Source organism: Myotis daubentonii, chromosome 3, assembly GCF_963259705.1.
Source record: "Myotis daubentonii chromosome 3, mMyoDau2.1, whole genome shotgun sequence".
Lineage (NCBI taxonomy): Eukaryota > Metazoa > Chordata > Mammalia > Chiroptera > Vespertilionidae > Myotis > Myotis daubentonii.
The window spans coordinates 27,546,589-27,558,919 of NC_081842.1; positions in this window are offsets into that span (position 1 = coordinate 27,546,589).

Here is a 12,331-nt window from a genome sequence, read left to right on the forward strand (position 1 = left end):
GAAAAAATAAATACATATCTACCCAGCACATATATATCTATAGATATAAATGGATAATTTATGATAGCATTAAAATGAGTATTTGAGTATAAATCTAACAAGATATATAGAGAACCTCTATTCTGAAAACAACTAAATGTTGATAAAAGAAATCAAAGATATAAAAAAATGGATAGACATTATTCATTGATTGCACAATTTAATATTAAACTGCTTCAGATGCCTTACAATTAAACATATATATTCAATATAATCCCAATAAAAATCCCAGCAGGTAGCTATAAACAGGTTGATTATAAATTTTCTACATCAATGTTTATAGCAACTTTATTTATAATTTTCCCAAACTGGAAATAATGCAGGTGCCCATCAACACCAGGCATATGCATACAATGGAGTGTTATTCAGCAATGAAAAGTTGTGAAGTCATGAATATTCATGACAACCTAGATCACTATTAAAATTGAAGTTAGTTTTTATGTTATCCCTGCAATTTCATTTTTCTGATTGGTTCAAAATAAGCAATTAATTAGCTGTTTACCCATTTTTTCCCTTCTTTTAAAGATAAGGGCAAACTTTCCTTCCAGCCTCCCATGTTACTGAAATGAAACTTAATCTCTGTCAAGTTTCAGTCATCTGTTAGATTTCCTTTTATGTGCATATCTTTTATGTCTTCCTATTTAAAAAGCTTTCTGTAAATCGAAATTACATATCTTCTCTTTCATATCCACATTTCCCTCTCTAGTTCTGTGAACTGTTCTTTGGCTTCAGCAGTTTCTTTTGTTCCCTTTATTCCATACTTCCTCCCACCTTAGTTCTGGCTCTATTCATTAACCCCAACCAATAGGAAGCAACAACATGGATGGACCTTGAGAATATCATGTTAAGACAATGTCAGATAAAAAAAGTTAAGGACCATATGATTTCACTTATATGTGGGATATAAAACTGAAAGCAAGAAATGAATAATTAACAAACAAATACTCATAGATACCGATAACAGCAGTTACCAAAGGGAAGGGGAGTGGAGAAATAGTAAAATGTAAAGAGCATCAAATATATGGTAACAGAAGAAGATTTGACTTTGGGTGGTGGGCAAACAGTGCAATATACAGATGATGTATCAAGAAATTGTACACTTGAAACCTATATAATCTTATTAACCAGCATCATCCCAATAAATTTAATAAAAAAAGAAAACAAATTACATCCGAATGTCCCAATATTTATTTTAGTATTTACCCATATCAGAATTAATTTCATGAAATATAAATTTTTAGGAGGAAAATATAGGCCACAAGCTCATTTAGCTCAAGTTTTCCAAGACAATGCAGGACCAGTGAACTAAGAAACTATCCCCAGGTAGCCTACTCACTATATTTTGAGTTTCTTTTTTCTAATAAAAATTATATTTATTTAGAACCATTCAGAATGTCAAGAAAACAGCTGCAACTTTTTTTTTCAATTAGAATGGTATTCAGTCAACAGAACAACAATTATTTCCTATAAGCTGCATCAGAGAGGATTGAAAATGGAAAAAACAAACAAACAAACAAACAAAACAAAAAAAACCAAAGACACAAAACCACCATCCCCATATATAACTAATATGTGCTGTGCATCAACAAGAAACTGCTTTAAATTTTCATGCCAGTTAACAACCTCCATAATGTACCAAGCAAGGTTAGTGGCTATTGAAAATACCACCAGGACAGGGCTGTCTAAAGACATATTCCACAGTGTGTCAACTGTACAAAAAAAAAGGACACTATACAATTTAAAAACAAATGTTACACAGCCTTACATTTCAATATTTGTCTTTAAAAGGAGTGAGTTGTATACAGGGGTGGGGGGTTAATGCTTTATAGATAAGAAAAAGAAAACTGCACTAGAACCAACTTATTCATCTTCTTCATCTTCCTCATCATCGTCATTCTCTTCATCTTCCTCATCTTTCTCCTCTTCCTTCTATTTCTTGCTTTTTTCAGCCTTGGCAACTCCCTTTTTTGCTACATTAGGCTTTCCTTTAGCTTGGTATGCAGCAACATACTTTGTTTTTCTCTTTCAGCTGAGCCTTCGTTTCATCAGGCTGCTTATCTGTCATCTACATTACTGTGACTCCACATCTGTCCCAGCTTCTTTGAAACATCACCAATGGTAGGCCGGATGTTCTCCTTTGATTTTTGAGTGATAGAACAAAACCAGAAAAAGGCCAAATAAGGCCTCTGAGGTGCATTGGGATCCTTAAATTTCTCATTAGTTTCCATTTGAGGAGGGATACCTTGTCTGCCTTTGCCATGTCTTCAGGTTTTCCTTTCTCTTTAGCAGACATGGTCTTCCACCTCTCTGAGCACTTCTTAGAACACTCTGAAAAGCTGACTGAAGCAACTGGGTGCTTCTTCTTGTGCACAAAGAAAACATATGATGATATTTTGCCTCTTGGCTCCTTAGGATCTCTTTGCCCATGTTTAATTACTTCTCCTCAGCAAGCAGTCACCCAGTGACTGTTCTGCTCACACCTGTCCCAGCGCTGTACCTGAGGAGCTCAATGTACTGCAATATATTTTGAGATTATGACCACTCTAGCTTGTTAATATGTTATTAATGCCAACTTTGCAACAAAGAGGATAAAGAGATTAATGATACTCCCACTTCTACAATCACTGACTCATAGTAGTAAAGTACAAATGACCTTGCATTGGGTACAAAAAGCCTTAAGTTATTAACCTCTTCATGACACAATAGAAAAATTGTCCAAGTAAATGAGAACACAGGCGATAATGATACAATTTTATGTTATTAGCAAACTTCCCTATTTTTAGAATATACAAAAAATTTACAATGATACTATTGTAATTATTTCCCCAGGATGTTGATACTATAGTTATAATATAAAGTCAGACTAGCCCAGCTGGCATGGCTCAGTGGTTGAGCATTGACCTATGAACCAAGAGGTCATCAGTTCCATTCTGGTCAGGGCACGTGCCCAGGTTGTGGGCTAGATCCCCAGTCGGGGTCATTCAGGAAGCATCTAATCAATGATTCTCTCTCTTCATAGATGTTTCTAGCTCTCTCGCAATCCCTTCCTCTGTGAAATCTATAAAAATATGTTTAAAAAATAAAGTCAGACTATATCAGCACAGATAAATTGTATACATTTGCTAGAGTGTCATTGCCTCACTAAATTGACCACTTGATAAAAATTAATTGTCAATGACTTTGATTACACTCCTCTAGTGAAACCTTAAATGCCATTCCCTATTGCATGTCCTGAATGATCAGCTGAACAGATGGTATATTGAACAACTTCCTGAAAAAGTAAATAAGCCTGAAAAGAAGAGATAAAATTGAATGACAATAATTCAACCTTATAACCCAAGAACGTCTGTGTGTGTGTGCATCTGCATGTGTGTTCAGAAATGAATGCAAGTACTCTAAATATTATCCATTATCCTTTTCTTCTTATATAGAATTTTTCATCCTTTTAAAAACAGGCATTTTGGGAAAATATGAGAAAAAGATGCTGGAAAATAAATCATTAGCATGTAGATATTCATTTTATGAGATGAGAAAGACACTTGAGGGGTTACATTAAGTTTATTATCATCAATTTGAGAAAAACTAATATTGAGAATTTGGTGTAATTAGAAAATAATCAAAGATGTTAGTAGCTAGGATAAAATTGGGGGAAAATTATTGCCCATTTTTTGAAATTATTTGTTCAACTTAAAACAATTATTAAATCATGAATGAAGCATTTGATTATATTGATGTTCATAATATGCACATCTCAAAGACACAACTTGTCCTAATGAGCAACTACTGGACATAAATATGACTGTCTCTACTCATAATTGTCTGCTAAATAAAAGACTTCAAGAAGATGGAATCATCCCAGCTGGCATGGATCAGTGGTTGAGCATCGACCTATGAACCAGGGTTTGATTCCCGGTCAGGGGACACACCAGTTTGCAGACTCCATCCCCAGTGCTGGGTGTGCAGGAGGCAGCTGATCAATGATTCTCTCTCATCAATGATGTTCTATCTCTCTCTCCCTCTCCCTTCCTCTCTGAAATCACTAAAAATATATTTTTTAAAAAAGAAGATGGAATCATCTGTGTTCGATATAACTTTTTTATTTTAAAAATTGGCAATATAAAACAATTAATTTATTTGCAGTTATAATTTGGGGTCATAAAAAGCAATGCATTATGTTTAGTTTAAAGTTTACCTTAGACTTTTTTTTAGAAAGTGCACATTACTAAAACATAAGGATACTTTCCTGTTCCACAAAGCTTTCCTATTCCAAAGGGATACAGTATTGGGGGTAAGAGAATAAGTTAGGGGAGTCAAAAAACTTTTATTTAAATGTACCCAATCTGTAAATGAAATATTTCTTTGTGCCAGAACATTATTTAAAATATAATTGGAATTTCACCTCTACTTTCCAGATAGGATTTAAACTAGAAAAACAAGTTCAATAATTTTTAGTATAGAGATGACAATTGAAGGATGAATCTCTGAGGGTCAGGATGTTGAGAAAGGACAAGAGCTCCAAAGTAATTTCAAAAGTCAATAAACATATTATTTTGCTGTTTTCTCTTTTAAGATTTAACTCAATATTGCTTGACAATCATGAAAAATATGAAGAGCTCACTTTCTCCTAAAATGATTCAATCTCTTAGTGACACCATTTCCATAGTTACCATCCTCAAAATCGACCTTCATGTTGCAGTTCTTTCATGGAGTGCTTTGATTATCTAAGCTCTTAAGAGTTTTTATTGTCTCAGTATTTCTACAACCATTTTAAATTCATTTAAAATTAGGTAAATTTTATTTTTTTTTCCCCTAGTGGTTTCAGGTGTGTAGGACTTAGCCATGAATATTATGTGCTAAATAAGGTAATCTTCAATCTTCAATCTTTACCAAAGTCTGGTAAATAGAATTTTTAATTCCCATTTTAGAGATAGTTGCATTGAGACCAAAAGTACTGTCTACCCCCAAATCACCCAGGAAAATTTTGGTCCAATCCTATTCTGATATATAATTTGAAAAACATTCTAAATCATATGTTTTCTCCCCATATATCATGAAACATTTACTTTTTCTTTAAAGCCCACTCTGAAAATAGAGCAGACACTTGATAAATAACTGTTGGTTGATGGGTAAGTTAATGAACATGAGTCTACAATAGCAAAAATGAAACTATTCTATTTGACAAGTAAATGCCAGCTTGGAAGAATAATAAAATCATTGTGCACACATGAGTTTATTTTGAGATATTTAAAGTCACAATTAAAACCCACTAAATCAGTTTATGAGCACAGAGTAATAAACTTTGAAATTAAAGGACAGCTTGCCAACTATCAACATGTCAAAAGTATATAAAACCAAATATTGAAGAAGATGTTCAAAAAAGACACCATTGATTAATTTTAAATTGTGTATAATGCCTCTGTATAATATTATTATTAGATGTTAGCATTTAGCAAAGCATTCATGTCAGAAAGCACTGAAGGTCATTCAATATAGTCTCTTTTACCTTAAATAGAGATCGGCTAAAATAAAATGATAGCAATAACATCTCAAAACCCTTCCCAATGAAGGGAAGGCTCAAAACCATGGAAAATAAGGACCATGCCTCAGGAGAAAAGGGAGTAGATAGTCTCTTTCCTTGATCTTAGTTGCTATGTGAACTACCAGAGGTGACGCACTAGGAAGCAGCAGAGTCATGGGTCAAACAATTAAACATTAAAAAATATTCGATATATGTGAATCTATGTTGTTTTTTATTATAAAAACTAGAGGCCCGGTGCACGAAATCCATGCTCAGGTAGAGACCCTAGGCCTGGCCGGTGATCAGGACCTTCCAGCTGCTGGCTGGGGCCTTCCTTAATTCCACGCTGCCCCCTGGTGGTTAGCGCAGGTCATAGGGAGCTATCAAACTCCTCCCAGTTGAACTCCTGAGGGGACATTTTGTATATTAGATTATATAGATTAATATATTTATTAAAATAAAATCAATTACATGAAATATTTGGCTATTTCAGGTCACATTATAAAGTTACCTTGCTCTTAAAGAAAAAGGAATCTACATTTAAAAGCTAGTTTCCACAAGAAATCACTTTCAGAAATAAAAGTACATCCTATCTAATAAAAGAGAAACATGGTAATTAGCCGTGCCTCCGCTACCCTTCCCATTGGCTAATCAGGGCGATATGCAAATTAACTGCCAGCCAAGATGGCGGCCGGCGGCCGGCAGCCAGGCAGCTTGAAGCTAACATGAGGCTTGCTTGCTTCACTGACGGAGGACTCCAACATTCCCCGCCTGCCTTGCCGGCCTCTGAGCTTGCAGTTTGAAACATTGTTACAGATATAGAAGCTAAACAAAACCCCAGAAACCTGCTTTCAGCCAGCTGGGATCTCAGAGCTGGAGTTGATACAGTGTTTCGATTTAGAACCCAAACAAACCAGATACCTGCTTTCAGCAGCAGAGGCCTCAGAGCTGGAGCCAGAGCTAAAGCTGGCCCAGAATAAAAAAAAAGAAAAAAAGGAGCAGTTGGGAGCTTCAGTCACCTGCCAGCCTGAAAACAGCCCTCAGACACTCACCCAGACTGGCGAGGCACCCCAGTGGGGACCCTCACCCTGAAGGGTGTGTGACCAGCTGCAAGTAGCCATCATCCCCTCACCCAGGCTGGCCAGGCACCCCAGTGGGGACCCCCACCCATGCACCAGGCCTCTATCCTATATAGTAAAAGGGTAATATGCCTCCCAGCACCGGGATCAGCGGAGCCGAGAGGCCTCCCAGCACCGGAATTAGCATGACAGGGGGCAGCGCCCAAACCCCATGATCACCCTGCGGCTCTGTGTGTGACAGGGGGCAAGGCCACAACCTCCCTATCCACCCTGCTCTGTTTATGACAGGGGAAGGTGCCCCAACTCCCCTATCAGCCCTACTCTGTGAGTGACAGGGGGGAGCTCTTCAACCCCCTGATCAGCCCTGCTCTGTGCATAACAGGGGGCAGCACCCTAACCCCCTGATGGGCCCAGCTCTGTGAGTGACAGGGGCAGCGCCCCAACCCCCTGATTGGCCCTGCTCTGTGCATGACAGGGGGGACCTCCCCAACCCCCTGATGGGCCCTGCTCTGTGAGTGACAGGGGCAGCGCCCCAACCCCCTGATTGGCCCTGCTCTTTGCGTGACGGAGGGTGGCGTTGCAACCTCCCCATCGACCCTGCCTAGAGAGTGACAGGAGGCGGTGCCCCAATCCCCAAATAGGCCCTACCCTGAGTGTGACTGAGGGTGGCATCTCAACCTCCCTATCCGCCCTGCTCTGTGCATGACAGGGGGCGGTGCCCCAACTCCCCAATCAGCCCTGCTCTGAGCCCGACCAGGGGCTGCACCTAGGGATTGGGCCTGCCCTCTGCCACCCGGGAGCAGGCCTAAGCCAGCAGGTTGTTATCTCCCGAGGGGTCCCAGACTGCGAGAGGGTGCAGGCCGGGCTGAGGAATCCCCCCTCTCCCCTATTGCACAAATTTTTGTGCACTGGGCCTCTAGTCATAATTATAATAATATATTGGGAGAATTATTATAGAAAATAGTGAAAGTGAGCTAAAACATCTAGTATTATGAGATGAAAACAGTTTCCAGTGGAGAGAAAAGGAAAAGAAGTTCACATTCACTAATCCTTTATTTAAAGCACTGTGCTATTTTTTCTCATTATTTTATTTTACCTAATAAAACAGAAACATGAAATGAACAGTTGTTCTAGAGTTCCAGGTGGAGAAAGCAAGGTTCAATGTACCTAGGTACACAGTGAATGGAAAAGCCCGAGAAATCTATCTCTGAAGGGCATGGTCTGTGCCTTACACCATGAATAACTTTGGAGTTTAGCCTATCACATATTTTGAGCAGTAAATAATACAACTGTGTACAATCTGGGTGTGAACAATTTCTTAGCACTATCTGAATTGCCTGGGTGAAGTCCCAGAGGTCACCGGGTCATTTTTATTTATGATATTAGCTCATGTGCATGCAGGAATCACGTGTTATAATAGTGACTTTTTTCTGATGAGGCTCTTTGCCAAAGAAAGCATATTTCTTTTCACTTGCAACTACAGAGACTACAGATGTGAAAAGGGGTAACCATTTTTTTTTATTAAGTAGATAATTAAAAATGAGTGCAAAAGATACATATTGTTGCATATCTAAGGGCATTTTTACAGTCTATCTAAGACACCCCACCCACCTCCAAAAATTCTAAAATGTTTAAATAAACCTGAGAATTTCCAAATGCCAACTCTAATATTTAATGATTAGCTCTTTTTAAATGTGCCACTGTTATATTGTCCAAGATTTTTATGGACAGGTGTTCCTTTTTGCTGACTTGATTTTTTTTTTACTCTATGTCTTTACCAGTAATCATTAACTAAATCATACTAATGCAAGATTCACTAAAATAAACATTTAACCGAACGATTTCATATGGTCAAACTAGTGCTCACAGCTTTCAAGGTAATTCAAAGGCTTAGGAAATATTAGAATGCCCCCCTGATATGATAAAGTTGGATAACAAGTGGAAGACAACTATTAAATAAATTATAAAATACTGGGGAAAATATCTGAACCACAAAGTTTGTCTTTCAAATCTGTGGGAAAATTAAAGATCCTATCTAATAATAGACAAACATGGTCATTAACTGTACCTCCGACATGCTTCCCATTGGCTAATCAGGGCGATATGCAAATTAACTGCCAACCAAGACGGCGGCCGACAGCCAGGCAGCTAAAGCGAACAGGAGGCTTGCTTGCTCCAGTGATGGAGGAAGCCAAAGTTCCCTGCCTGCTGCAGCTGACCTCTGAGCTTGCACTCTAAGAAACAATGTTGCAATTATAGATGCTAAACAAACCCCATGCTTTCAGCTGCTTTCAGCCAGCCGGCCGAGCTGGAGTTGAAACAGAGTTTCGATTATAGAACCCAAACAAACCCAGAGACCTGCTTTCAGCAGCTGAGGCCTCAGAGCTGAAGCCGAGCCTCAGAGCTAAAGCCGGCTCTCAGTTCCAGTGACAGCCATAGAAGATGAATTAATCCTAGAATAAAAAAAAAAAAAAAAAAAAAAAAAGGAGGGGTTGGGAGCTTCAGTCACCCGCCAGCCTGAAAATGGCCCTCAGCCCCTCACCCAGACTGGCCAGGCACCCCAGTGGGGACCCCTATCCTGAAGGGGGTGTGACCAGCTGCAAATAGCCATCATCGCCTCATCCAGGCTGGCCAGGCACCCAAGCGGGACCCCCACCCTGATCCAGGACACCCTTCAGGGCAAACCATCCAGCCCCCACCCATGAGCCAGGCCTCTATCCTATATAGTAAAAGGGTAATATGCGTCCCAGCACCGGGATCAGCGAAACCACGAGGCCTCCTGGCACCAGGATCAGCGGAGCCTCCCAGCACTAGGATCAGTGGAGCCACGAGGCCTTCCAGCACCACGATCAGAGGAGCAGTGAGGCCTAACTGCCCCTGTTTTAAGCGGAGCTGCGAGGCCTCCCAGCACTGGGATCAGCTGAGCAGCGAGGCCTCCTGGCCCCTGTATCAGTGTGACAAGGGGGCAGCGCCCAAACCCCCTGATCGCCCTGTGGCTCTGTGTGTGACAGGAGATGGGGCCACAACCTCCCTATCCACCCTCTTCTGTTCGTGACAGGGGAAGGCGCCCCAACCCCCTGATCAGCCCTGCTCTGTGCCTGATAGGGGGAGCTCCCCAACCCCCTGATTGGCCCTGCTCTGTGCATGACAGGGGGTGGCGCCGCAACCTCCCCATCAACCCTGCCTTGAGTGTGACAAGGGGCAGCACCCAACCCCCCAATCTGCCCTACCCTGAGCGAGACTGGGAGTGGCATCGCAACCTCCCGATCCGCCCTGCTCTGTGCATGACTGGGGGCGATGCCCCAACTCCCCAATCGGCCCTGCTCTGAGTCTGACCAGGGGCTGCAGGGCAGGCACCTAGAGATTGGTCCTGCCCTCTCTCACCCGGAAGCGGGCCTAAGCCAGCAGGTCGTTATCTCCCGAGGGGTCCCAGACTGTGAGAGGGCACAAGTGGGGCTGAGGGACACCCCCCCACCAGTGCACAAATTTTTGTGCACTGGGCCTCTAGTTATTTAATAAAGAGTGTTAGAAAAAGAAGGTAATCATTTGGAGAAAAAGATACTGAGGTTATGTCTAAACCCTTCTCCACAATAATTCCCAACTAAATTAAGAATTTTAACACACATACACACACACAATAAAAACCAACACAAAAAAAACATAAAGGTACTAAAAGAAAACAAGAAGTTCTCTTATTCATTCTCTTCTACTTTTAAAAGAAGGAAAACTGAATATGAAATGCATTGACAGTAAGAGTATTTCAAAACTCAAAGCTATAAAAAAAGATTGATAAATAAAATATATAAAAATATAAATAATCTTCTTTGCCCCAAACACTCTAAACAAAGAGAAAGTGCTCCTGTGTTGAGGATCTGCCCCCTGGTGGTCAGTGTGCATTATAGCAACTGGTCGACTGGTTGTTCTGGTCTGCCATTCGGTTGCTGGGCTTTTATTATGTAGGATAATTGCACACACTCAAATGATGTATATTCACTGAAGTTTTGTTAATAATAGCAAAAATTAGAATTCACAAGTTTGTGATTTTATAACTATGGTGCACATATAAAACAGGATTTTATGCAGCCATTAAGAATAAAACAGATATAAAGTGATTTAATTGGCAGTTCCTCCAAGGGGAAAACCAAGGAGCAAAATAGTGTGAATAATATGCAGCATGTACATGTATTACCAAATCTGGAGGGGGGGAGGGGGACTAAATCTGCTGGAAACTATATATTAAAATATATAAAAATCACATATTTATTTATAATTTGTATAAAGTGTGCATATCTCTCTCTCTCTCTCTCTCTCTCTCTCTCTCTCTCTCTCTCTCTCTCTCTTTTTCTCTTTCTCTCCAAGCATTGTTTCTAGAGGTTTGGGGGTTTTTTCCTTAGTACTACTAAACTTCATGAGGCATTCACTTTGGTAGACTGCTTGGTACAGAAGAAAGAACTAGAATCAGAATTAGAAGCTCTGTATACAAGTCTCAGCTTTGACATTTATAAACCCTATAATCTTGGTTGAATACTCTAACCTCTCTGTCTCAATCTATCTCAAATATAAAACAAAGATAAAAATCTTATTTTTATGGAAGACACTGTGTTATAGTAAATTGGGTCATGAGCCACAACCTCAGTCTAAGGTTTTGTTGGTAGTTCTTGGCTTTTTGTCCTTGATAAGTGACTTAACACATCTACACTTAATTTTCATAATTTATAACATAATTTATAAAATAACAGTGTCTATCTCTTAGCAGTGCCAGTGAAGGCCCTGAGACTCAGAAAGGTTAAGTGATTTAGTCAGAGACATAAGGTTATTACAAATAGAAAAGACCAGATCTGTTGTCTGATTAATTTTAATAACTTATTCAGAACAACATAGAGTAATTCTCAAACAGAATTTCCTTTATGAAAATATGAAATGATAAATACACACTTAAGTGTTCTTAAATCGTTCTTGATTAACATGAACTTTTAGTTATCATTATACTAGAGGCCTGGTGCACAAAATTTGTGCACAGCCCCAGCTTCTTCCAGAAGGTTGTCTGGAAGGATGTCCAGAAGGTCGTTCGGCTATCTGGTCTAATTAGCATTACACTTTTATTATTATAGATAACATGAAACAGCCTTAAATACTTTGGGGATTACAGTATATTAATGTTAGAGGGTTTTTTAAACCTTTCATTGACTTAAATCTGTGAAAGCTGAAACATGTCATTCATTTTTATGATATATTTTCAGCCTCTTTTTAGGAAGTATTACTTACCAAAATAATTTTAAAAGTAAAAATAAGTAGGATTTACTTTTGTCTTGGATTCTTGTGGGAGAGGGGGTTTAGAAGTAAGTTTCAGGATACCTAACAATAAATGACACAACATGGACTGGAAATTAGTAAATTGAACAGCTATGTTATTTTTGGTGAAGAGAGTATGTCTCTTTCTACTCATTCTTTAACTTTTAACTGTTTGGGGAATATTTGAAGTAACTTTATATCTACTTTCCTCAAATTAGTATAGTAAATGCTATATAATAAACATAAACTTTAGAAATGATTCTGGTTGGAGAACATTGGAATTCACAGTCACTTTGACTAAGAAACTGTAGCCTAACTCATACAAATGGTTTTCTTGAAGAACTTATATGTAGACCATCAATGTATATGGCATCCAGTGCCAAATCCAATTCAAGGCTACTAA